The sequence below is a fragment of the Lissotriton helveticus genome, chromosome 11, assembly GCF_964261635.1.
Source record: "Lissotriton helveticus chromosome 11, aLisHel1.1, whole genome shotgun sequence".
Classification (NCBI taxonomy): Eukaryota; Metazoa; Chordata; class Amphibia; order Caudata; family Salamandridae; genus Lissotriton; species Lissotriton helveticus.
This window is the reverse complement of record NC_136072.1, coordinates 513135120-513160481: the sequence shown is the minus strand read 5'-3', so window position 1 is coordinate 513160481 and position 25362 is coordinate 513135120.

Genomic DNA, 25362 nt, shown 5'->3' with positions numbered 1-25362 from the left:
AAAGACCTTTTCGGCATCCAAAGACAGGGCTGCAAGAGGAGATTTGTATTTATTGCCATATGAAATAATATTGGCAAACATTCGTGCATTATCTGATGCTAACCTACCCTTCACAAACCCAACTTGATCAGTTTTAACCAATAAGGGAATAATAGTTTCAAGTTGGGATGCAAGAATTTTAGCAAAAATGTTGCATTCATAATTTATTAAAGATATAGGTGATAATTTTTACATTGGGAGTGATCTTTATCTGGTTTAGGATTTAAAATGATAAAGGCATCCATAAAAGAGCTGGATGCTTTGGCATCTGCAATAAAAGAATTAAAAAGTGCCAAAAGTTTGGGAACAGAAATGGAAGTAAAGGTAGTATAAAATTCAACAGATAGACAATCAGGGCCTGGAGCTTTAGACTTTTTAAAAAATGTAATAGCATTAGTTACCCCTTGAATTGTGATCTCTCCCTCTAATGCATTAAATTCATCAGGTGGAGAAGGTGGAGAAGGGAGCCCTGAGAAAAAGGTATCTAAATTTTGATTAGTGGGAAACGTGTCATCAGAGTAGAGAGACCTATAGTATTCATGAAAAACCTCGACAATATCTTCATCTAATGAGACCATTTTTTGGGTAGATTCATTGAGGATAGGACCAATATTTTTACGTTCAGATTTAATTTTCAAATAATTGGCTAACATTTTACCCGCTTTATTTTGACCACCATGATATTTGGATTTAATTTTAAATCAGAATATTACAGGCTTCAATTGTTGCCAATTTGTTAAGATCAGATTTTGCCTTAATCAATTCATGAAGAGTGGAATGTGATTTAGAGGTAAAATATGTATTTTCTAAATCTTTAAGGCGTTGTAATTGATCATTATATTTTTTCCTCGTGACTTTTTTTTTCCGAAACATATGAAATAGTAAAGGCACGAAAAGAGGCCTTAAAGGCATCCCAATTATTAGAAACAGAGGTGTCCAATGAGTTATTGAAGGTAAAAAAAATCATTAATACAAGTGGTAGCTTCTTTGATAAAAACAGTATCTGATAATAAAAAAGTATTACGTTTCCTGCGACTAAATTAAGGGGAGATAAGTGAAAGGTCTAGTACAGCATGAACAGGTGCATGGTCAGAAATAAAAATCGAGCCAATTTCTGAAGTTTGAATAGAAGGAAGCAGGGATTTACTGACCAGAATATAATCAATTCTAGAGAGAGTGTGATGCACATTGGAGAAAAAAGTATATTCAAGCGAATCAGGGTTACAAGTCTTCCAATCATCATACAATGAACGAGAGGCAATGGCCGATTTAAATGCTTTGTGAGATTTATCTGGGTTAAATTTGCATTTAGACAATCTATCAGAAAAGGAGTCTATCCATTGGTTAGAATCACAGGCAACAATAATATTAGGGCAATCTATTGAAGAAAGTAACATTTTAATGTCATTACAGAGTTTATGGTCTGGTTTAACAGGGCCATAAATATTTAGCAAAACTAAAGTTTTATTTTGTACAACAACTTTTGCCATAACCCAGCGTCCATCATCATCAGCTTTTGTAGACATAATTTGTACTGATATTGATTTATGAAACAATATAGCGACACCCCCTTTTTTGCTGGATGCAGGAGAATAAACAACGTGACCCACCCATTGCCTTTTCAACTTAAGTGACTCTGCCTCAGTACAATGGGTTTCTTGAAGGGAAGATATCTGAGAGTCAAGCTTGGATAAATGAGACAATACCTTTTGTCTTTTGACTGGATTCCCAAGACCATGAACGTTCCACGTGACGAACTTACACATAATGGAGGAATAGGAGTGTAATACACGAATGGAGTTGATACACGTCAGGAATACAACTACAAGAAATAACACACCACATAAGAGATTTATATATGGAAAATGATACAAAAACACACAATACCAACATACACAAGCATTAAGCTGAATAAATTTATGGTGAGTAAGTGAAACCATAGAACAAATATCATATAAAAGAAAATTATCAAGAAACAAGACAAAAAGGGAGAAAGAACAAGAAGATTACCATGGGGTAAGAGTAAGATTGAACCAGGCAGAGAAAAGAGAAGAAGAAAAAGGGAAAAGAAAAAGTGAGGAGAAATAAGTAAACAGATCAGGGAGTAACATCCAGATCTGCAGGAAGAAAATAAGTCAAAAGAGGTAGGGTACAGTGACGCCAGAGGACACGGACCTCATGAATAGGAACAAGAAACAGAAAGGAAGAACCTCATACTGATGAGAAGAAACACACAACATTTAAGAACAACAAATTAATATGTGTAGCGTATATCAAGTAACAATCCTAGAAAAGATAAAGTAAAGAAAGTCAAACATTAGTATCCATTCCATGCAGTGAAAGACTTTGCAGATAGTTTTTAAGTTTTTCCGGATCATCAAATGAACGAGATCGGCCATCATGAGTTATCTTGCAGAGACAAGGATGGAGGATTCCATATTGGATGTTAAATTATCTCAACTGCGGACGTAAGGCTAGAAATTGTTTGCGACGAGCATTGGTTGCATTGGAGATGTCTTGAAAGATGAACAGATTACGGCCAGACCAAATGAGACGTCTTTTGAGTCTAACAGCCTTTAAAATCTGCATTAACTCAGTAAATTCAAGGAATAGCATCATGATACCACGTGGTTTAGTAGCATTAGGATTCAGACGATGCACTCTCTGTCAGTTGAGGGGATTTGTTGAAGGTCAAGGAGCTCTGGAAGAAATTTTTGTAGAAATGATACCATATTTGGACCTTCAATGTTTTTCGGTAGACCATAAAGGCATAGATTATTTCTACAATAGCCGTTTTCAAGGTCCTCAGTATGGATTTTCAACGTATGAATTTCCTGCCCTAATACTGGGATCTTGGTAGAGACATCCTGTAAGTCGCTGACACGCTGCTCCAATTCCAAAACCTTGCCTTCCATAATAATCCATCGTTCCTCAATCTGTTTTAGCTTTTCATTAGTTGTAGACATAAATGGTTGCAAACCACGAACTTCATCTAATATAGAGTCCAAAACAGGATTTTGAGATGAATGTATGGGAGAAGGCGGGTCATTTTTATGTCTCTTTGGTTTTGAACCAGATATAGAAGCTCTTGCAGAGTGAATGTCGTTGGCCATAGTGATATGAAGAGGAAGACACCAACAGTATCAAGTAACGAGAGGGTAGTCTGAAAAAATTGCCATAACAACACCAGATAGTAGTATGCGGTGTAGTGACAATATACAATAAATGAGATGAAGAGAACAATATCCTCCAAAACGCAGGAAAAGGAGAAAAAAAAATTGGTGAATAAATCTTCAGAAACAAAATACAGGCTGCTATACTTTCACACTATATTGGCAAAAGCATGAGAAAAAACTGTACTTAAAGACATGGAGTAGAGGCAAAAGAGGGACTATTGCACCCCTTATAGATCGCTGCATTGTTGTAACAGAACTTAATTTCTACTGCGAGGCGACATGATATTACAATGTATTTGAATGCTGCCATTTGGTGAAGTCTATAGTAAATGTCATGAACATTTATGCAGTGTCTTTGCCTCCAGAAGTGAAGAGAACTATTTCAGGGAAAATGACTGATAAGGCGTTCTGTAAAATTTATGCCTCAACAACTCCTGCAGCAAATAAAATCATAGAGCAACATACACCTACTGTAAAAATGTGGCATAGCAAGTCAAGCGGTACATTTTATCAGAATATAATAGACGCGAGCGCTGCTACCTAAAATGGCGGCCGCTCGCGTCTGAGGAGGAAATAATCACCACGACTTAGAAATAAATGTAAACGACATGCGCAACATTTGCCAGCGTCATTGAAAAAACTGGAAAATAAGTGGCAGCACAGCAATTCCACAAAATAGGGGCATACCAATATCTCTACATTGAACAAAATCCAGTGTCTGAGAGAGATGCGAGCGCAGCGACCCGAAATAGCGGCCGCTCGCGTCTCCAACAAGGTGAAATCATCGCTAGTCAGAAGTTGATCGCAGAGGACAGGAACACCTTCAAAACGTATTCACCGAAGTCACTGCATCGTGCGGGGGTGAAAACTGATTCTTCACGGTTCCGGAAATGATAATTGAGGCTCGAAATTATAAGAAGAGTCCCGCGACACTGCGGAGCTCACAAAGGGTCTGCCATCACTCATCGGCGTGCAAGCCACGCCCCCAATCAGGGATGATCTGACCATGGTAATGCTGTCACCTGTAGCCTTTAAGGCCTAAACTATAGTTCCTTTGATACTTGGCCACTGTCTATACTTTACCATGCTGTCAGGCCAGTGAGCCAAGGGTTCAATTTACTTCCCTCCCATGGAAACGAATGTGGCTTCAGTATAACCCCTGCAGCTCCCAGGGACAATTCAACCCCAATCCCTGCACTGGCAATACCATTGGGATTGTCACCAATGGGTGTCTTCTTGGTGCATGCCAAATCACCCCTCTTGTGCCTTGGCTGCTTACAGTCACAGCACACCCCAGATTGTGTTGGGCCATCATTCTTTTCCTGATACCCCCTTCTCTTTGATTGGGATGTGGCTATGGGCTCCCCATCTTTGGCATATTTTGGGGTCTTTTAGGACTTCTCTAACATTTTAAACTGAGTACCACCTTTTCCCTGGAGGGGGGCCTGTCCCATCTTTTCATGTTAAGCACTTCGGGACTACTTGGGCATCCACGTGTGTATCCATTCCTTATCCATTGTCCCCGGTTCTCTAAGGCTAGATAGCTTGAAATCCACTATATGCTGGTGTAACTTCTCTGAGGTACAATTGGTTAGTATATGCTCTTTTACCACCAAAATATAAATAACCTCATAGGTATCTACTCTGTTACTTTTTATCTAGCCTTCAGTGAATACAAAGAGGTGTCTCCAAAATCCACCCAGGTTTGGTTTGCCCTTTGTGTATGTTCCTATGTTTGAGCCTGCACTCCTATGGGGTGAGTCCAAATAATCAATGAGTGCCTCTATTATGTAAGAGTATGCCACCTCATCCTCTTGTGTCAGCAGTCTATCTCTCCCTATTGTTGGTAGCAGCCCCCACAGTAAACACTCCCAATGTTGGGTACCCAACCTTCTCATTCTGAGAGCTCACTCATAGGATGCAAGCCACTTATCTATGTTGTCCCCCTCTACATACTTAGGTACAATCCCTTCTGGCAACCTAGGATCATAGGCGCTCTCTGCAGCCCCTCTGGATCTTTGTTGCTGTCATCATGTCCTTGGTGTTGCAGCCCCAGCCTGGACCACTTCTCCTCCAGGGCCAATCTCCTTTCTTCCAGGGCCAGCTTACATCCCTGAATCTCCAAGAGGCTGAGATGGTCTCCCCTTAGGTCTTCTCGCAGAAGTTGAACTCCTTTCACTCCCAGACAGAGAGTTATTTCTTGAACGAGCTGTGGTGACCACACTCTCCTAGTGCCCCACTGTTTCAGAAAGATCACTTCCTTCTCCTCCTCTCCACTCTCAGGGGTGATTGACTCCTCCAGCTGAGCTTGAGCTTTCCTTGCTTCTTCCCAGGCTCTGAGGGCTTTCTCAAGATTCCCCTTTTTTGACAGTGACTCCTGGAAAACATTTTCTATCCCTGCACAGCATCCTTAGCTCATTAATCTTTATTGTGGGCAGGGTGGCATAGTCGATTCCCCTATTTTCCATCTTTGAAGGATCTTTGCAGACTTTGCAACTTCAGAAAACAGTGTCTACATTAATTGCAGAATTTGGCACTGGTGAAACTTTTAATTCACTTTTGGCTTGGCAGGTCCTCTTGGTAGATGATAACTTATTAATTGTCTGGTACAGCTAAACTCAAGTTCTGGATCAGACCGCCAGGACACCAATGTGTGGATCTGGGTGTATCATATGATATGGCTGTGGGGCCTTATCATGGAATACACTCACAAAACCTTTATTGGGTCCAGTCAGGCTTGTTTGAACAACCTTAAGCTCAACCCTGGGTAGCTATGGCTTTCGAGCAGGGTGCCACAGATATGATTTTTCAGAGATTTTATCACTTTTAATTTCACCCGCAAACAAGGATTGTTCATAAAAAATAATCCAAACTTTTCAAAAGTCTGCAAACCTTAGTTTGACTACTCAGTCCCTGCTTGGGTGACCACATCTGACAGAATGAAGGTCTAGGGGCCAATGTGATCGGTTTGTACAGTTACCTGGCCACTAGAGCACTTTGTAGCCCAGTTTTTGCCTTTAAAGCATGCAATAGACTATAATGGAGTGTTCTTGATGCTGGAGATGCAGAATGAAAGGATGCTTAAGGATGCTCCTTTGTGATACAGTAATAACGGGCGCCTTTGTGGTGGTTCTTTGGTCCACGGGTGATGTGAGGCAACTTTGGCCACAGAGGTTGGGGTCCCACTAAGTCCTCTTTCCAGTAGTAGAAGGACGGCAGTTGTTGGGCTTTTGGTCTCTGAATACAAAGGCTGGTGCAACATCCTTTGGTGGGGGATAGTGTCACTCTGGAGTGTCCAATCTAGAGTTTCATGACACTCCTGGGTTCAGTGGGTAAGGGCGCAACTTTTGGCCATCAAAGATTGGTCTCTGAAGGTTCCCAGCAGCAGCTAGCTGTGAATCTTCACAGTTGGCTAGCACTATACCAGTTTGCGGCTACTTCAGCTATTGTGTCCCTGGAGCTGGTTCTGGGAGATCAGCAGACTCATCCTTTGAGTCACTGCTTTGGTCTAGGGTTGGTAATCAACTTTTCGCTGAGTTTGGAGCCACAGGCACAGTCCAAACCTCGCTACCCCAAAGTGCTGCTGATGCAGTCCAGCAGATGCTGCAGTCTCTCTTTGTGCGATTACATGGACCGCAGGGCAGTTTTTCTTTGTTCCTCTTTCCAAATCCAGTATCTAATCATCCAGACAGCCAGGGGTGCCATTTTTATCCTGCTAAAATGTTCTCTGGGGATCACGTGGTAACTAGCCAATGGGCTACCAGGTTCCCTCCCTTTGGATGATGACTTTCCGGCAATGTGTGGAATCTAGAAATCCAAGAGTGCACATTCTGGCCACTCTGAAGATGTTGGGATCCTTCCTTGAAAGTAAGGAACTCACCCTAGAGGTATGGATTTGGGGTCACTCATAATTTTGGCAAGCTCTGGGCAATGCAGGTGTTACTCTCTTCAACAGGTCAACAGTTTCAGCATGCACAGCTAATAGGCAACCTTTTGCAGGCCCTGCTATTGCAAGCTAGAGTAGTACTTATCAAATGTGTAACACACAAATTTTCCAAGATTATGTTTCACGGGTAAATGCATTAATAGACAGAGAAGCAAAATGTATAGCTTTCACTGGTTGTAAACTAGCTATGGTTCAAATATTGCAAACAACACGGTCAACAAAGAACAATTGTAATGAAATGTATTTTGATCAGAAATATATTCAGGGAAAGGTAAATGAAGAAGAAATAGAGATGTGGAATGGAAATGGATGTGTGCAGCCAGAGGAGGGATTGTGGAATGGCCCAAAAGGGAAAATATGTTTTCCTATGCTTTCAATTATGATTTTTCTATTTCATGGCCCTACACATGTTGACGCAACAGCATGATTAGACTGTTTTCCCAATGCTAACACAATACAAAATGTTGTCAAACAGCATAACACCTTTGAAGATAATATACTGTATGTGCACAATACAACATTAGGAAGGGTGCACCAATCGCACCTGGCCATTTCCCCCACCACGCGGGTCGTTTGAAAGACTCCAGCTTGACTTTATCAACAAGCCTCCCGCACACAAGTACAAGCATGCATTGTTCATTGTTTGCATGTTTAGTAAATGGACTGAGGCATACCCCACAAACTGTGATGCACTAACTGTTGCTAAATGCCTCCTGAAAGAACGTATACTGCACTATGGGGTCATAGCCATCAAGAGCTCTGATAATAGACCAGTGTTAATTTCCCAAGTGATCAAAAGAATTTGTAGAGGGTTTGATGTCACTCGAACTGCACTGTGCCTACTACCACCCTCCCCAGCAGCTGGCACAGTTGAATTCTATTCTGTTCCATTCTAGAATATTCTATTCACTAGTTGTATAAAGCGCATGGCTACCTGGAAACAGGCTTCCCAGTGCTATCAAAGACGTTGGAGAGCAATGAGATTGAAAAGAAACCAAGAGAAGATATACGTCTTTAATTTTTTCCTGAAAATCATAAAATTATCCTCCACCTTAAGGCTAATGGGCAGAGCATTCCAGAGCTTGAGTACAAGGGAGCTTAATGACTAACCTCCACTCCTCACTCTTTTGATACTTGGGACATGAAGCAGCTGACGATTGTTTGCCCTCAGGTCCATGTTGGCCCAATACACAGTGGCCAATTGCAGAAGAACATGATGACCTCTGTTGTGCTTTGCATGATGAATAAGGCATAATGCCTTGAATTGTACCCTGCAGATTGTAGGCAGCCAGTGAAGAGTATTGAGTGCTGCGCCAACTGATTTTGTTTCGGGATACCTAACAAAATCCGAGCAGCAGCCTTTTTGATAATCTGCAGCTTTTTAGTCACTGATTTTGGGCTGCCTAAATACAGTGAATTGCCATAATCAAGCTAGACAGAATCAGGTTTTGAATCACAACTCTACGTGCCTCTATTGGGAGTCAATTAAGCACCTTTCTCAGTGCTTTCAAGAGGCCAAAACAGCTCCTAGCCACCTCTTTTGCTTGGGAGGCCATAGTTAGATTGTTGTCAAGGATCATGCCTAGACTCTTTACTTCTGATTTGGGTACCTGACGTTCCCCTAGAAGAGATGGAGAGATGAAATGATCCCAACGTGTTGGATTTTTCTCTAGTACCAACACCTCAGTTTTTTTGCCATTCATCTTAAGTTAACTGGCTGTTATCCACTCAGGCACATTTTCTAGACAGCTATTAAGTCTCAAGGCAATGTTGTTCATGTCTTGTGCCAGTGTGACAATAAGCTGGATATCGTCTGTATAGGATACCATCTTCAGGCCAAAAGAACAGAAAATGTCTGGCAATGTCAGACATAGATATTGAAAAGTGTGGGGCTCAAAGATGAGCCATGCGGAACTCCACAAATCAGCTGATGACTGGACGACATCAATTACTCCTCGCTTACCTGAAAACTGCGATTGTGCAGCAATGAGGCAAGCCACCTAAGAGCCTTTCCTACGATGCCAACTTCCTCCAAATAATGAAGAAGAATAGAGTAGGAAACTATAGCAAAGGTGACACTCAGGTCCAAAAGAATCAGTGCTGCTGATGAACCATGGTTCGTAATTATTATAGGATCCTCTGTAGCCCTCAAGAAGGTTGTTTCTGTGCAACAGCCAGCAAAAAAACCTGTCTGGGTAGGGTGAAGTATGTTGTTAGTTCCCAAATGATCTGTGATATGTCCATTAATTATATTTCCAGAATTTTACTAACACCAGGTAGTAGAGAAATTGATCTGCAGTTGCTTATCATTTCAGGATCTAAATTAGTTTGTTTTTAGTAATTGGTGAAAGATAGCATATTTCCATTCCTCTGGAACACTGCAGTCCTTAAAGGAAAAATTATAGAGATCGGTCAGTGCAGTAAGCATCACATTACCCCCTTTAACCAGAATGTCAATCGGAGTTGGGTCAAGCGGTGACCCTGATTTAATTGAGGTTGGTACCACCATAACATCCTCTGTAGTCAATTGCAGACAGGGCGAAAGTACTGACTTGTTGTTGTTGGCTCTTAATCTGTTGTCTGTACTATCTCTATATACTAGCGAGCCAGTGAAAGTGTCATAAATGCCCTTCTCTTTCTCTAGAAAGTAATTTGCAAGAGATACACAAAGTTCTTCTGGTGCAGTGGGCCCTGTTTCTGGTATATCATAGTTTAGAAAGGAATTCACTATTTTATATATTTCTCTTGAGGAGTTGGCCGATTGCTGAATCCTTTCTGTAAGACTATTTGCACGGACTCTCCGGATAGCTTGATGATATTTTTTTTAAAGATGCTTTAAAAATCTGTTTACATTCTTTTTTTAGTTGCCTTAATTCTTGAGAGAACCACTGGGCTTTTTCCCAAGGTGCTGTGTTTTACTCATCTTTGATGGAATTAAGTTGTCTAGATTTTTTGTAATCCAATTCTCTAGTCCTGTGTATGACGTCAACACCTCAATGTATGCAGTTAAACTGGGTGCCGATTTGCTTAAGGCTTGCTCCCATCTGCCCGTATTCAATTTGGACCATTGCCGAAAGGTCTTAAAATATGTCACTCTAGGTGCTTGTCACTCAACTCTTGGAATCAAGAATGGTATGATATGATGATCTGTTCATACTGTTCGCAGGGGTGAATCTACTGTCATATTAGTAAAAATCGGGTCCAAAATGGATCCCTTAATGTGAGCCGGAGATTTAACCATCTGGGATAAGTGGATAGCTGACAAATCATGTGAAAAGTTAGCATCCTGTACACAGTCTGCGTTTTCAATATGAACATGTAAGTCACCTAAAATCATAAAATTAGCTGGCAGACAACATATCCGACACTGCATTCATAAATTCTGCAGCTGGACCTGGAGGCTGGTATATCAGTAACCCTGAGAGTGTAAACATATGGGGAAAGTTAATACAGAATGTCAAACTTTTACTGCCTAGGATTGACATTGTGGTAACCTTACAGTCTAAATCCTTTTTTACTATTATTGCAACTCCTCCACCTCTTTTCCTCGCCCGATCATATCTAGCAATAGCATATACTGGCGGCAGAGCTTCTAAAATATCAGGGCCACATTCCTCATTAAGCCATGTTTCTGTAAAAAACAGAGCAGCTGGCTGTGTTTCCTCTAAGAGGGTAGACAGATCTAGTATATGCTTGAGGGGATCTACAATTGGCTTAAAACATTTGACAAGTAGGAATTAACTGGCTCTCTTCCCTCAGGGCTCTTTTAGTTAGTAGAAGGCCAGGATCTAGTAAGTCTATGGGATCAGTCATATCTAGAGAGTAGTGACAGATGTGCAATTTACCCATTAAATTAATTGAGTTCAGACAGTGCAGGCAGGCCTCTTTTGGTCATCTATTGAGACTTCATCTCCATACCTGAGTACTTTTTTATTGGAGATTCACCTGCTTCCATGCAAGAATGGTTTGATAACAATCTAAATTGGAAAGATTTGTGCTTCCACTGAACTATACTGGATTGTACCCATCAGCATAACACCGCTATTGTTAAGTCTTCAAACTTCTTTTTTGCCCAAACGCCATTCTGGTTACAGTTGCTGTGCATATTTTGCCTTTTTTAACACATAACGTTACTGAAGTCCGCAAATGGAATTCAAAAGTTTTAATGTACCTACTGTTTTTATGCTGTGCTATTTTAATAATTTGTACTGTCGTTGGCTTCTGACCTGTACGTTTATAGATATTTTATATCTAAATAAAGTTATACTTACTTTATACTGGATTGACACACCACCCCTTGTCTTGTTGTCAATGAAGAGTACCCCAGGCAGAGTAACAAAACGAAGTCCACATAAAATACTATTTTGCAGGCCAATGCACATCCCAGGCCACATGTCCATTGTTCCCTTGTTAGTATCAGATGATTCGCTTTTACATTATTGCTAGAAACTAACAGAGACACTGAGTTGTCTTCACCAACAGGTACTAGAGGCCCTTCCTGAATCAGCAATGTCACCAGGACACAGTCTCCAGCAAGGAGACTGAGTCTGACTCAAGGCTCACACCAGATGTCATTGCCTCCAGCCAAGGTGGAAAGTGCTATTCCAGACCCTCCTGCCACAGTTGTCAAGTGTGATGGCCTGACCTCCTGGACCCACGGATTGCACAACAAGAAGGCGCAGCCACCACTGGAGCAGCAACAAGAACATGAGGTGACGCCTCCATCACCTGCAGCCCCACCTGGAGCACACCACTTCATGATCCGCTCTAAAAATACCTAGTAGTGTGTCACGTACTGGTAACCTCTGATGCAATACGGAGGGTACAGGAAAGCATTCCTTGTTTTCTTTATAGACTACTTTGGAAATTCACAAAGGCAGGGATGACTGACCCCTCTCCACAATATGTGCAGAAATGGCCATGGGTGCTGTGTGCGGTCTGCACCCTTGTTCCTGCAATGATAATAACAACACCAAGGATAATATTTGCAGAATACGTCACTATACCATTCATCAATGGCCAAGTATCAACTAAAACATTTCTAAGACTATGTACCCTTTGCCCTACTTCAATAATGTAACCAAGGAAGGAAACGGGGAAAATACTGAGAATAGAAATGAAGAGGAGAAGATGGTGTGGGAAGAGTGCGAGGGAAACAGATATGTAAAAATTTAAAAAATGTATGTGATTATAATGAACGTATCAGGATGTTATGTCTGCACACACCTGCTAATAGCTGCTGAAGATAAAATGAGTTGTAATGTAGAACCGGTACCAAGATATGTAGGCTGTACTATGATAAGAGACATGCTTCTGAGTCACCACAACATATCAGTAAGGATAGCATGCCCACTGAAATAGTTGCCCACTTCTTTTGGAAGCATAACCTCTGATGTTATCGACCACAGAGCATGTATGAAGATGTAGCCCATGGTCAGAAAGAGAGTACTGCTAGCACTATGCTCCTGAAGCTTGGCACCATCTAGTAGCTACAAACGTGGATTATATGGGAATACCAAAATTAAAGAAAACAGGAAAGAAAATGATGAGGCTCATATAAGGAGGAAGAAAAAGAAAAATATAAACATCAAATAGCAGTATATAAAGACAGCATATTGAAAGCCAAAGTAGCATATTTCACAAATAAGATCAAGGGCGCACAAAACTCAACCAAAAAACTCTTTCTCCAAGTAACTGAGTTAACAACATATCACAATACCAAATCCATGCATGCCAATCAGCCCTTTTGTAATGCGCTAGCAGATTTCTTTTTAGAAAAAGTTGACAATTTAGAAAAACTTTGCAGGTGACCAACCATGCATGAGGACAACATCAGGAACAGAGAAAGATCACTACCCCAGTACAAGGAAACCTTTTAATGAATTTAGCCCTCAATCAACTGAGTACATAATAAAACTACTAAACATTACCACAGAATGATCACCAGAAGACCCATGACCGCCAAATATAACAAAACTAGTAGCTGAAATCACTGCAGCCACATTAACGCTTATTTTTCAAACTATGTGTGAAACAAGAATGTTTCCTAACATCTGGAAAAAAGCTGTTGGGATCCCTCTTCTGAAAAGAGTTTCTCTTGATTATAAAGAAACGTGCAACTATCGACCAATCTTTAACCTACCATTACCAGCGAAAATAGCAGACTTTTTTTTATCAAACTAGTCTCTTTTGTTGAAACAAACAAACTGTTGGACAACACACAATTTGGTTTCTGATCCAGCCACAGCACGGAGACAGCACTGCTCAAGGTAACTGAAGAGATCAGGCAGGAACTTAATCAGGAAAAAGGGGCTGCCCTGATCCTGCTTGATCTCTCAGCAGCGTTTGACACTGTCTACCACAAGCTACTTCTAAACTGCCTAAGACATGTGGACTCAGAGGTCATGCATGGAATTTGCAATCTTACCTAGCAGATCGGGAACAAGTTGTGAAGTTAGATAACCTCTCCTCTCATTCGTTCTCCCTTCCGTGTGGAGTTCCACAGGGTTCGTCATTTAGCCCTACTCTATTTAACATTTATGTTTTCCCATTAGCAGCCCTGATAAGAAAGTTTGGCTTCTTGCTTACTTCCTATGCTGACGACATCCAAATTGTCATCTCCATAGAGGAAAATGTTGGTTGCACTGGAAACAGATTTCTAAACTGCGTAGAGCTGTCCAAAATTGGATGGACAAAAATTGCCTTAAATTAAACTCAGAAAAGACGATGTACTATTGTTTGACCCTGAACTACATTTCTGGGGCCCCGAGGTATGGTCAACTACTATGGACCAAATCCCCACCCCAGTGGAAAAAGCACAAAATCTATCAGTAATTATCGATATCAAATTTAATTTTACAGATAAAGTAAATAATACACTCACCTCCTCCACATTCAACACTCTCAGAATAATTAAAAAGGTCCTGCCTTTCATATCGGCTAATCTGCAAAAAACCCTAATCACAGCATCAATTCTATCAAAAATATATCACTACAACAGTTTGCTTCTGACAACATATAATCTAAACAAGCTTCAGGTTTTACAAAACGCTGCAGCAAGACTCCTATTGAAAATCCCAAAATTTTGCTCAGCGACTCAAAATCTGACAGACCTACTCTGGCTCCACATTAAACAAAGAATAACTTTTAAGGTACTCTGCCTAACCTACGAAGCAATACATAATCTGGGCCCGGCTTTCCTGAATCACAGATTCAAGCAGTACGTTCTGGAGAGGAAACTTCGATCAGCTACTGCAAATCTGTTGATACAGCCCAGATTTAAAAGAACACAATGGGACGAGAGGAGCATTGTGATGAAAGCAACTAAATATGGAATACACTCCCTCTATAGGATCAAGAATTAACCAAGTCTTCTATCCTTCAGAAAGGCTGTAAAGACCTGGGGCCGGTATTTAGCCATGTGAGTTGTACCTATTACCGAATGCCATCGGTAATAACGAATATTTACCGATTCCTTATTTACCGATCGGAGAAAATCGAAAAAATTAATACCGAATCGGAAATAACGATTCGGTAAAAACCCCAAAATGCGATGTAGCAAAAGTCGGTATTACCGAATTTGACCAAATTCGGTAATAACGATTCAGTATTTACCACTTATCCTGAGGAGGTGGTAATCAGGTGCAGTGTATAAAAACAGCCCGAAAATGCAACTGTGTGAACACAATGTCGGGCCTCTACCTCATAGCAAGGCGGCTACGCTTGAGAGCAGCTGGAGTGAGGATCTGGATACGGGAAGAGCGAGTGTACAGACTGCGCATCACATTGTTTCAATTGACTGAACCTGAAATCCATGAAAGGTACAGACTGCACCCACACACCCTCCTTGACCTAATACGGGACCTAAAACCCTATCTTGAGCATCAGACACCAAGGGTGCACGCAATCCCCACCCATGTTCAGGTACTCTGTTGCCTGCACCTCTTATCATCAGGACGTTTCCAGGGTGTGATAGCCGCAGTGGGTGGTGTGTCACAGAGCTGTCTATCCCGTTTTTTCAACACCTTCCTGGATGCCATGATGGACAGAATGGAACATTACATTACCTTCCCCAGTACACAGGCGGAGCTGCAGAGGACAAAGCTGGAGTACTACCAACTTGCGCGTTTCCCACACGTCATTGGCTCCGTCAATGGGACCCATATACCAATCTGCCCAACTGCAGCAACTGAATACATTTACAGAAACTGCAAATCCACCCACTCCATCAATGTGCAGGCGATATGTGATGCCAAGTACATCATAACTGACATTGTGGCCAAATTCCCCGGGAGTACCCACGACTCGTACATATTCCGGAACAGTGGTATCCATACACGTCTGGCTGCTGGTGAATTTGGAGAAGGATACATAATAGGTAAGTCAATGTGACACACCCTGATGTACACCTTGGCTCAAGCTATTGGTCATACAAATTAATGGCACTTTCTTCTGTACATAGGTGACAGCGCAAATGCCCTCCGGCATTATCTACTCACACCATATCTCAACCCAACCACCCCAAGGGAGAGGAGATACAATGTGACACATTAGAGCACACGCAACGTGGTGGAGCGCACATTTGGATTGCTTAAAAGCAGATTCCGTTGCCTCCACAAAAGTGGAGGTGCACGTCTGTACAGCCCCATCAAATGTTGCAAGATTATTGCTACATGTGCAATGCTACACAATCTGGCCACAAAAAAAGGAACAGCAGTGGAACTAACTGACTCTGAGGATGAGGACGAGGACAACCCTCAGCCAGAGCCCTGTGCAGCTGGTGTTGCAGTTGAACATGATGGGAGACAGAGACGGGCAGAGATAACGTCAAACTATTTCTGAGTGAGTAACGAGACAGAGCCAGTGACAGTTTTTTGTAATGGTGTTTAATAAGCACACCACCAGTATTGTAAGCAGTGTCCATTTGGACATGGGTTACCTCACCCATGTAATGTTTGGCAATAGGCAGTGGTCCCTACTTCCTGCGTCCACGCGCTGCATGTGCACGTTCCCTGGCAACACTGTCTGTAGTGTCAGACTGTTCCTGCGCAGCGCCGTGGTGTTCGCTGCGCCTCCTGCCCTCGGTGGGAGAGGGCGTAATGCTACCACGGCTGGTAGCCTCCTCACTGTCCCCCCTTCCATTGTGGCCACCTTCGCATTCCGCAGGAGCTCTAATGTAGAGGTCATAGAAACCATGCCCCTGGCCACATCCCTGCTGCAATGCGCCATCTCCTCCAGCATGGCGATGGACCTGCGACACATCAGTGAGGTTGCAGTGGCCAGCCGGTTCACGGCCTTGGTATAGGCCTGGAGCCTCTGCCTCTCCCTGCGCCTGCCAAAACGGTCCTGCTCCAGCTGGCTGCAGAGGTTGTCCACAGAGGTTGCTACTCTCTGCATTCCCTCACACATGTTGTCTCCCATTGCACTGATGCTGTTTTCCATCCTGTGCATGTGCTTGTTGATGTGTGCCACCTCCCTGGCAGTGATCTCATCTCCCTCCATTGCAGGCGCTGGACCTTCAGCATGTTGCCTTCCAGTCCAGCAAACACACTTTCACCCTGTCCTGATGCTTCAGGACTGTCCGGCCTTGCCCTGCGGCGTCTGGATGAACTGTGGGTGCCCTCAGATGGAGTAACAGCTCTCTCCCTGTTGCCTCCCTCATGGATTGGAGTCTGTTGGCCCCCTGTGCTCTCCTCCGATGACTCCTCCATCTGCTGGAGGGTGGCCACGGCATGCCTCCTGCGTGACTGTGGTGGTGGTGGTGGTGTTGGTGATCGTCGCAGCGGGGACTGGGTATGAGGGGATGGCGGCGTTCCCTGGCGCTGTGGTGATGCGTGTGATGGAGGATTTGGTGGATGTGGTTGCGCGGAGCTTGTTGTCCCTGCAGAAATGCTTTCTTCCTCATGTTGCCTCCCCTCTGGCCTGGCTGTCTTTGCTCTTCTCCCCTCTGCAGCACTGCGAGATGTCTCGCCTGTAATGACACAAATGTAGATATACTCACAGCTCTGTCTGCATTTGAATTACATTAAACATCATGCCTACAGATCACAGTGTTTGTCCTGACATTGCCAATTACTTTAACATGCTATTGTGTTTGCTAGCCTGCCTGTCCTATACATCAGTTCCCTCTAACTACATCTCCCAAAATGCATAGCAGGTAATGGGTAAGACATGGAGTGGAGTGGGAGCCCCTATGCCACTATGGGGATTGGGGTTGGGGAGGGGGGAGCACAGCATGCTGGGCATGCGTCTTACCTTGTTTCCTTGCTGCGCTGGCAGAGCTGTCTGCTTCTCCAACACCACTCACTCTCTCCGGCTGGAGGGTGGACTCCACCATCAGTTCCAGTGGTGTTGGTGCTGGTGCTCTGTTCTTTCCTCCACCTGTTTTGCCAGCCTGCCTCTGCCTCTCTGCAATCCTTGCTTTCGCTGTCTTCCTGAGGTCGTACCACCTCTTCCTGATGTCCTCAATGGTACGCTGGGTCACACCTATGGCATTTATTTTGTCCTGAATGCCAATCCAGATCTGCCTCTTTTGAGACTCGGGCACATGGAGGGACTGCTTACCAAACAGCCTGTGATAGTCCTGACTGACATCCTGGATCAGTACCTCCAGCTCCTTGTCACTGAACTTCAGCTTTCTTTTCCTCTCACTTCCCTCCTTCTCCCTGTCCTGGCTTGCCATTTCAATGCAGTTTTCTTATTTTTTTTATTGTTTGTAGCTGTGAGGCTCTGTTGCTGCTGGCTCCTCAGCTCACCTGCCTGCCTCACAGTGAGCTCCAGGTCCTGTGCAGCTGCCTGGGTGTGGCCACTTCCTGTTTGGGAGGTGATTGGGTGACACAGGATTGGCTGATTCATCGAATTACGAATTTTTGAATTACCGAATCGGTATTTACCAATTCGGTAATGAATTCTGTAATTCTGAGTCGGTATTGTTTTTTCTGTATTTTTTTTTACCGAATCAGTATTTTTTACCGATTTTTAACGAATCGGTAATGTTTACCGATTTTTTTATCTACATCGCATTTACCGATTCCTTAATACCGAATCGGTAAAATTCCGTATTATGGAATCGGTATTCATTTCTACCTACATATGGCCCCTGGTTGTTTAAATCAGGGTAACTCTTCTGGCAGTTTTTATTTACATTTGCTGAAACAAACAGCGCGTAGACGACTCGGGTCATTAATGTTCTATATAAATAAAATTAACATAACATAACATACAAGGATAGCAAAGCAAGCAGTGGCCCACTTTTCCATCTGAAATGCCTGTGATGATAATTTAGTCTCATGCACCCTGCAAGAACTAACAATTGGGGAGCACAATAGCAGCACTGCCGGATGTATGACGTTACAACGCATACCTTTACAACGCAACATCCATTACAACGCATTCCGTTACAATGCATGCCATTACAACGAATTTTTAAAAACTACCTTTACAACGCATTCCATTACAACGCATACTACCTTTACAACGCATACCCTTACAATGCATAACATTACATTGCATGTATGGTAAGTATTGGATAGTGTAGGGGTAAAAAATACTATTCTAACTCCAGGGGGTGCAACAGTAGGGTAAGTGTTGGATAGTGTAGGGGTAAAAATTACTATTCTAACTCCAGGGGGTGCAACAGTAGGGTAAGTGTTGGATGGTAATGTTATGCGTTGTAATGGTATCCGTTGTAATGTTTGCGTTGTAATGGCATGCGTTGTAGTGGTATGTGTTGTAGTGTCATGCGTTGTAATGGTTGCGTTGTAATGGAATGTGATGTAATGGATGTTGCGTTGTAAAAGTTTTGTTGTAATGGTAGTGCATTGTAAAAGTTGCGTTGTAAAGGTTGTTTCCCGCACTGCCAGACTCGTATAAAACTACATCTTGCAACCAAAATTAAAAAGCCAAATATTTATATGGGTGAAAGCAACTATACACATTATGTCAACTTGGTGAGGGCTGGGGCAGGGGCCATACCCTTGTCCCCCAAACTGGTGGGATACAAGAGTTTGTTCTGTGTGTGTGGCTAGTCTGCCTATTTCTACCTGCCTATGGATGGAAGTTGCTACATCTCATTTGTACTGCCATGAAGGTCTCATGCCACACACATATCAAATCTGCGGAGCTGTTGTGTAGTTTCTACTAAGCCATAGGATTTGTGCAGTGTTTGGACAACATAAACTAGGATCTTGGTGCCAAGACTGATTCCGGACACCCCCGCAGGATATGTTGGCCAGCAGACCAGCTAGCTCACAGTGCCACCGTAAGCCCCCCCTTACCTATCAAGGAGCAAATAGTTTTCAGGCAACCACTCAACTTGACAACCCTGACCCCTTAGGGATTGTGGAAACAGTACAGAACCTTTTGCTCACTCACTCGAGCTCACATATTCACGGTTTCAATAATAGTTATTGAACCAACGTTATTCTTGCATAAAATACGTGTGCTGCAATGATTAGTAGACAGAAGCAGATAAACGTGATTGCAAGCACCAAAAGCGTAAATAGTAAAGTTCTACCATGGTGCTAAAACAATGTATGTATGCAGGAATAAAAAACAAGGCAGTAATTGAGCTTACTCCTACTATGCAAACCATACTCTAAGTGTACCTAGAGAGTGTAGAGGTGTAGAGCCAAGAATTCCCCCTAAGGGACAATCCAACCCCATTACCTGATGCCTGATGGGATAGAATAAAGGACCCCATCTTGTCCATGAACTAGATACCATTCACGAGATGTCAGACCGCTACCTGTTGGTTTCTCAGCATGCACGGACCCTCGGTGTCAGCATAAGTGCCTCCTCTGCTAATCTATTGGGATGCTCATCTTTTATAATAGAAAGGAGCCTTGCGGCGTGCGTATATTGAAATTGTATTGTAATTGCATTTATATAGCGCCTACTACCCCTGACGAGGCATCGGATCGCTTTTTCGGCGAGTAGCACGCTAACCGGGACACATAGAGGATTAGTGTTGAATTAGTATAGTAAAACATGCAAGTACATTTTAAGTGGTGGATAGGTTAGTCAGTTATTTGGATTTGGAAGCTAGATGTGAAAACAAGTTTAGTTTTAGTGAAACTAATCCAACGTTGTCGTGCATGCAAATATGTGCAAAAGGTCACATCTGAAAATGTTATTTGTGAGGACAATGTAAGAAATAAGCGGGCCCCTCCTTCTTCCTGCATGGAGCAGGTTGGGAAGGTTTTAACTCTTTCGTCCCTTTTCCAAGTTTGGATTGTTCTCCGGGCCCTCTGGGTTGAATCGATTCCTCCAGGTATTTGATGGCCAATATCGAGTTCTTCCTCACAGGTGGATAGTCAGGAACAGGTAAGGCAGGAGGACATGAAGGTGGAGGAGGAGTACATAATTGATTATCAGAGGAGGGGAATGTGGCATCCATTTTGTGTTGTCTGGAGTCCATTTTCTTTTTTCTACTCCGTGTTACTCAATGAGTACGACCTGCAGGAGATATGCAGAAGTCTAACAACCTTGGGTAACCTAATGTACCCAGCAGAAAAGCTCATAACGCAAGGCCTGCTCTAGGGCATAGCATGTAATGCATTTTGCTCGCTTGCACAGCAACAGCCAGGTATATTGATGGACACAATGACACTTAGACCAAAAGTCTGTACTTGATTAGGCAGGTATTATGCAAATACTGTCTGCTGATGCACATGAAGTTGGAATGCAGAAATCACACCGGTCGCCATATTGTATTACGGCTATGGCACGAGATGTACTCTTCCCTGATTGGTCATATGCTTAATGATTATGTAATTTTGTATCTTCTGATCAGTAAGTAGCACGGATGTATCCATATTAGGGAAGAAACCATGATTTTCCATTCTTTTATTGGATATGTATCAAACACAAGTTTTGTACTTTTTATTGAGCATTAAAGATTTTCCACCATCACAACATTCACGTTTCAATACCATCGGACATTTCATACCCGTTATTTACAAGATCATGTCCTTGCTCTACTAATGCAGTCATAATAAGTCAGTATGTTTATTAGAAGCTCTCTATCTACGATTTCCATTAGAACATGGGGTAAGGCGCTGTATCCTACTCTTACGTATGGGCATACTCCCAATCGCAACAGTTTTAGCTAGTTGGGACGGTACAAATAACTCAAAAGGCATATGTGAATTGTGTCACGGTGGTGGACAAGATCTGCTTCACGTTTTATTAATTTGTCCTAATTCAAGTATGGTAGAGGCTCGACCACGATACATAATTCCAATTCAATTAAAGTATAATGCTATTTTATCAAATGATTTAATCATGCTGTGTAATTCCCCAGTTAATGAATTTGTATGCTATACCCTGTTTAAGCTTTTGAAAAGTTTTTTAAAGCTGTTTTAAAGGTAAAGAAAATAATTTTAATATACTTATACAATCAAATGCTGTATAACCGGACCGCAAAACATTATTTCTCCATCTTAGAAAGAGTTTTAAAAATGTTATCTTAATTCATTAATAATAATTTTATGTATGTATTTGTTGATCTCAGTTGAGATCTGAATCAAACAAATAAATATGAAATTAGATGAAATGAGACTATTAGAAGCAACATGTTATAGCCTGCAGTCGTGGTTGTATAGCTGGTTCAGCAACTTGCAAAGAAGGGAATACATGAAAAAGAAAATAATGTGAACAGAAACAAGGTCAACTTTCGCACCTCAGTCCTTACCAAAACTATCTATATAATGGTTACAGAGACAGCCAGTAAACTGTGTATCCTGTTTTTACCAACAATCCTGCTCAATGTAAATTAAAGAGCTCCATTTGCCATTAATGTTTTGAAAATGGAGAAGAGAGCCAATGGAGAACTCTTTAAAAATGGAGTTTCAATAACATATTCAGTTTTTACCAAAGTTACTGATCTAATATGCTGTAAAATATAATTTCAGCTATTTTCAATATGTTCCTAGAAGGACAAATATTACCCCTGTAAATTTGCACTTTAATCCCATGTGCTTTTGTAAAATGAATGCATCCAGATTGCTTTAAACTATAACGTTTTCCAAAACTTTAACAGAAAATCTTTTTTTTTTGTCCTCATCTCACCTTTGGTACTTGCAAAAGAAAGACACCAGCAACCCTTTCTCTCTTGTGCGCCCAGAGTCAGGGTCCTTGCTGCACCTGAAGCCGTCCTGGCTGCCCCTTTATCCCGGGGCCCGGTGTAATCATTGGACAAACACGGAATCGGATACCAGCCTCAGCTCGAGTGCCCATTCCCACAATGGAAGCCAAACTATGGTATTTCTATTACGTATAGCCCCCAACTCTAGCCGTGCAGTTTTAAGAACAGACCGTAGCCATTTATCATGTAGTGGGGGGGCTGGATCTTTCCATAACATGCAGATTTCTCTACGGGCGATGATAATTAGAGTGAAGGCTAATGCTATCTGATCCTCACTGAGCTCATTAGTAGTTTCCAAGTCTAAACCAAACATTACCCTCACCCCGTTCAAACCAATATTTGTTTTTAAAACATTATCAAGTGTCTCTCCCACTCTTGTCCAAAAGGGGCCAATTACCGGGCAATCATAGAACATGTTTATATCATCGGCTTCTACTGAATCACACCTTGGACACAAAGGGGGGGGGAAACAAACGTAGCTATTTTTTTGGGCGTGAAATACAACCTATTTAATACATAATAGTGATTCTTTTTCAGTGAGGCCGACTTAACAAACCTATATAGAAATTTAAGAGATCTTTCATAGAGCTCAGCGGCAGGGGCCTCAAAGACAGATGCGCTCCAAACCTGGTTTAGAGGCGTGACTGTGGTGACTTCCGAATTCAACAATTCTCTATACCAGAGGGCTACCTCTTTCTTCCTGACGCCAACAGACTGGAGAGCTTCCTCGATTTCCCAATTACCCCCTATATTGTCTTTCTCTGTGTCGTACCAGGAGCGGAGTTGGATGAATTTGAAACGGGAAAAAGAGTCCCCAATCTTAGCCCGCAGAACTTCCCATGGAAGAACACCCTCCGCCGTGACAAGATCTGACCAGGTGACTACACCTGCGCTTCTAACAGCTTGGGAAAGACTGTCTTTTAGGCATAGTGGTGTGCCAGGGGGGCCCCAGATGGGGGCCAGGTCAGAATAGTATTTTATACCCCAGCATCGCTTCAGTCTGCACCACAGCGTCAAAGCAGATCTTAAAACCTTTAGACGGACTTTTTTGAAGAATCTTGGAGACCCGTATTTATACAAAAAACCCGGACCTCCCCCTTCTGAGTCTAGCATCGCCTTTAGTATCCGACCCCAATGAGAATCGTCTGGAACGGTTAAGAGGGACGAATGTTTTTTAATTGAAAGGAGAAAGAATACCAGAGAACATCCGGCAGTGCCATTCCTCCCTTCAACAGACTCCTTTTAAGTTTTTTCCATGAGAACTGAGCATTCTTATTTGCCCAGATGAAGCTGCCTATCTTCCCCTGAATATTCCCCAGAACTTTATTTTGAAAGGTTACAGGTATAGCATTGAATATATATGTTAGTTTGGGCAAAATAACCATTTTAACCAGATTAACCCGGCCATATATCGTCAAAGGGATATTCTGCCACTTCAAAAACAACAAATAAATATCCTTCATAACCTTCGTCAGGTTGACCTTTGCAATATCCTTAAGGTCGGAGGTAATTATAACTCCTAAATATCTGAACTGGTTACTTTACGGGCCGTCCCAGTTATCTACTCCCCAGCACATTATTTCAGTTTTAGTATTGTTTATTAAATAACCAGAATACTGTCCATATTCCAGCATGATCTCCTCTACTCTGGGGAATACCTCCGCCGGATTACTGGTGTAAATCATTAAGTCATCCGCATAAAGGGCCAGTTTGGAAGAATAATCATTTATTCTAAAAGGAGTGACCCTGTTATCCAATCGGAGTGCCTGAGCCAGGGGCTCGATGTATATATCGAACAAAAGGGGCGATATAGGGCACCCCTGTCTAGTCCCCCTCCCCACATTAAGTCGAGGAGACAACAAGCCATTCAGCAATATTGCTGCTGAGGCTCCCTCATAACAACTCCTGAGGGTATTAATGAAGATACCCCCGAACCTCATAGTTTTAAGCACATCCCACAGAAATCCCCAATTGACGCGATCGAACGCCTTGGCGGCATTATAGGCAGCCCCCGCCAATGGCTCCGACCGCGTCACCGCAAGATCTATACAGCCTATGAGTTGAAGAGTCAGCTCGTGAATGTGCCTTACCGGAATAAAACCTTTTTGGTCTGGGTTAATCAAGGATGGAGCCAGCCTGGCCAGTCTCCCTGCCAACACACCAGTAAAGATCTTATAATCGGCGTTTAGCAGGGAGATTGGCCTATAAGACTCCGTCCTGAGGGGATCTTTGCCTGGTTTTAATAGCAAAATGATGGTGGACTCTTTCCAAGAGGGTGGGATTTTACCATGTGGGCTATAAATAAAGTTAAACAATTCCCACAGTCTAGGTGCTAATAAATCTATGAATATTTTATAGACCTCGCCCGGTAGAGCATCAGGTCCGGCTGCTTTATTTTTTTTAATTTTATTAATTTGTGATTTAATCTCCTCTTCTGTAAATTGACTATCTAGCAAGGTACGACCCTCCTCCGATAGGTTTGGTAAATCCTTGTCTTCCAACCAACGCATAGCATTTCTGCTAGATGGCTCCTCTTTATATAGCTCAGAGAAATGTGCAAAAAAGCATTTTTCCATCTCTGTCTGCAGACATGATATCGTGCCCTGTTCGTCTATAATCTGCCTATTGATGTTATTCTTAACTCGGTCTGCTCTTATTTTCCCTGCCAGCACTGCGCCTGCTCTTTCTCCATATTCATAGTTCTCCATAGAGTAAGAGGCCCATTGCGCCCTAACCTTCTGGTCTAGAAGCCCCCGATATTCCTGACGGAGAAGATCAATTTCAGATGAGATTCGGGGAGCGTCTTCCGCATTTAGATTGATTCTCAGTGTTTCTAAAGAGGAGATCTTGTCCTCTATTATTTTAAATTTAGCAGCCTCTTTCCTGTTACAGGAGCTTATTGCGCCATGAAATTGACCACGGATAAACGCCTTGTAGGCGTCCCATACAAATTCAGGGGATGTCAATCCTAAATTATCAGAGAAGAAACTGACAGAGAAAGTTTCTATCCTAGAGACAACATCCTGATCATATAAGGCTCCTCGCTTAAGAGTCCA